The sequence below is a fragment of the Cupressus sempervirens genome, chromosome 6 (assembly GCF_028749045.1).
Source record: "Cupressus sempervirens isolate cs-2001-9-10 chromosome 6, ASM2874904v1, whole genome shotgun sequence".
Classification (NCBI taxonomy): Eukaryota; Viridiplantae; Streptophyta; class Pinopsida; order Cupressales; family Cupressaceae; genus Cupressus; species Cupressus sempervirens.
In genome coordinates this window covers 574,926,103-574,929,805 of record NC_143123.1, presented here as the reverse complement: position 1 = coordinate 574,929,805, position 3,703 = coordinate 574,926,103, and positions in this window count along the sequence as shown.

Below are 3,703 nucleotides of genomic sequence, written 5' to 3'. Positions count from 1 at the left end.
GTCTAAGAGAATTCTTAGTGGTTGTAGTTAGATAAACATGGAATGTTTGTAGAGTTCACATTTTGACAATTATTTCTTGGGTTTAATCTAGTTCATTGTCATTTTATCTACACTCTACATTAAGATTTCATGAATATGCAAATATTTTATGTATAGCAGGTATGCACTTGGAAGTAGAAGAGGAGGTGGAAAAATCATGAAGGATATGGGTAAGAAGAATAAAAAGAAGCCAAGGAAAGGCTTAGAGAAAAGGATAAAATAGGAGGAAGAATCAGCAGAAGAGTGTAATGATGTGGAAGAGGGGATGGACATGGATAAAGATGATAAAATAAGAGAGGTAGGACCTAGTAAGGCACATGTAGGTAGGAAGGTGGAAAGCTTGGTCAAAAGGAAAAGAGGAGGGGATAAGGAAGATGAGATGGCTCATGGAAAGGGAAAGGAGAGTATTTTTGAAGCTCGGGGAGAAAAGAAGGAGGAAGAGGGCTTGGTAAAAACTATAGTTTCTCTGGATGAAAAGGGAAGAAAAATTGTATGCAGGAATTTCCTTGCTAGTACAACAAAGATGGGGCTAGTAAGAGAACATATTAACTTGGAGGTACTCGAGGGAAGGGATGGAAAAATTCAGCTGGAAGAGCTTATTGATCTAGGCCTGGTGATTCTTTGTGACAATGCATGGGAGATGGGTATGAACTTCCTCAACAATGCCAGAAATAGCCTGATGGATAATTTTCAATCGATAAAATGGATATTTCAAGAAATTGAGGAAATAAAGTTTAGATTATAGGGATAGGATAGGCCAGAAGGGGTGAGAGAGAATATCAAAATTGGAAAACTGGAGGCTAGGGTTTCAAAGATTGAAAAAAGGGTTGAAAGGATGGAGACTACACTTCACAACTCAGATAATCATAGCCTTAACATTATTAAAGATCTAAATGATAACATCATCCAATTGCATGGGATGATGGATGAAAATTAAAATGGTAAGGAGAATAAGGACATAGAGGGAACCACGGTGATTGAGGGGGAGGAGAGCCCAAGCATAAAGAGTAGGGTGGAAAAGAGAAAGAGGGATGAGTTGGCTTCTTAGGATGATAGTCACTCAAAGACCAATGAGGCTAATGCAAAGGAAGATATGGAGTTAAAGAAAGAGGAGCTGGCTAAAGATCTTGTTCCTTGATCACACTTCTAGTTTTTTCTTGTTCCTTGGCTTTTGGCCTTTTGGATTTTGCTTTCATTTGTTGGCTGTTTGAGGCTTGCTATTTTATCTATTTCTTAGTTTCTAGACTTTAACTATTAGTTTTTGTATATTGTTAACTAGTGAGTTTTAGGAACCCCTCTAAAAAATATGTTTTACTTGATCAAAAAACAAAAGGACTCTAAGAACTACCTTTCTTTTTCCCCTTATGCGATTGAAGATTCATATCAAAAGAGGGAAAAAAATTAGTGTTTCTCCCTCTTATGGTAATCCATCCCTCTTCCACATTCATGACCTTAACATAACTATAAATTAAATCTAGTGAAGTCCCCACTCTCTAAGAGGTAGGATGATGACCCACTAAAGAGACAACAAAAATTAAAGGATTAGAGGCAACAACAACTGAAACACCAACTTCTACTGAAGAAACATTACCAACAACAACACCAAGAAGCTTATTATGAATACTAGGAGAAGACATATTGTAAACACAATCATAAATAAAATCATCACACAAAATTATAATACCCACTAAACTAGCAAAACAAGAAGAGCCAACAAGAATTCTTAGAGACACCAATTGAACCCTCAGTTGAGGGAAAAATATCATCCAATTTTTTTTTTAAAGTGTACCCAAGCAAACACCATTAGAAAAAAATACTAATACTAGTTGAAATATGAATCAAAATAATAAAAAACACCCCAAAAGCACTGACAACTTGGAAAAATATTTGTTGTTACAAATTCTTCTCAACCATACAATGTTGGGAAGAGGCACCTTTCCACCATGATGCAAATTATTTATTATTCTCTTGATCACACTTAGCCACAATGTGACTTGTTGTAAGTCACCTTTTGCACTTGATGATATTTCCTTCATAATCCAAATGAGGAATCTAGCTTTGCTTAGGAGATAAGCTTGATTTCCATAAGAAACATGTGAGCTAGCCTATTCATATAGGCAAGAGTCAACTACCAAAGATAGGTAGAAAATGGTCAAATCCACGTACCAAAGTTAGGTGGCACATGGTGAAATCCACCTTTTAGATACAATTGACTAATTATGTGTTGTCTTTGATGTCACAAAAATGTCATATTAGTTGTCAGGTAGTTTTTACCAAGCTCACTTAGGAGTCAAAGGAAATAATGGTAGAAAGTAGTGTTAACTGAGTTCTCATGGTTAATGAAGGAAAGTTGGTTAGAGTTAGTATTAACTAAGTTAACTTGGTTGCCAAAGGATTTGTGCAAAGTTCATAGTGTTAACTAAGCTTCTATTGGTTAACACAAGAAATCATTTCAGGACTAGTGTTTACCAAGTTGGGTTGGCTATCGAAGGATTTTGTTGATTTGGGATATGAAGTTTAATGATTTCAAGTATTGATTCTAGCCAACTATGGTAATGATTCTTGGTCATTGTAATTTGTATTAAGCTTACTTGAAAATTTGAGTGATATTAATATAAGGTCAAGTTGTGATTTTTAGTAGAATGCAAGTGTATTGATTGATTGAAGGAAAGTGTGTCAGCAAACTTGAAGGATGGTCATATATCCTTGTGAAGTAGAAAAGTAATATTCAATCAAGAAGGATCAAGTTTTTGTGAATAGAACAAAGATATGGATTCAACAACTTAGTTACATCTCAAAAATGTCATTTCATTGTTACTTTCTTACCATTGTAGTAGTGATCCAAAATCTCTTAACAGAGTTGGTTTAATAGCCAGTTGTAAATCGTCTAACAAGGTGATAATTCCATTGAATTTTTTTAAATACCTATTAAAAGGCCACTCCTGAAAGGGTGATTAAATCCTCTAACAAGGTCACACCTAACAGTGTGTTTTGTAACCTTTAACTGGGTTGTCTCCTAACAGAGCTCACTTCAGAAGAGTGAAGAATAGTAACTAGTTACGTTGGTGGTTTTTCCCATATTGGGTTTCCATGTTAAATCTGGTGTCTCTTGTGTTCATTTCTTTTCTCTCATGTTTGAAAATTATTACTATTGATGTTAGATCTACTAAAGTAGAACATACTCTGCATTTACCAAGTTACAACATTTTTAGTATGTTTACCGAGTGATAGTAGTAATTAGTCTAGTCAAGAATCTAAAGGATCTATAGATATATTTTGTGGTAAATAATTCACCCTCCCTCTCAGTTACTCCATCTATATTTCCAACAATTGGTATCGGAGCTTTTGGTGCTTGCAGGAAAGGTTTCAAGGACCTAAGCTAAAGATCATGATGTCTTACAAGAGAGAAATTCCAAACCTTAATAGAGACAAATTTTTAGCATGGCAGGGACTTATGAGACTTCATCTAGCTTCCATTAGTGATTCTAGCTTGAAATACCTTGATGAAGAATACACAACTTCTACTGGTACATTATCTATTGGAGATATTGTTGAGAAAAAGAATCATAACACCATGATGATAGATATTGCATCTGCTCATAGCTATGATGAATTTTATGAGATCAAGGACTGCAAAACCACTTTTGAAATGTGGAATAAGATA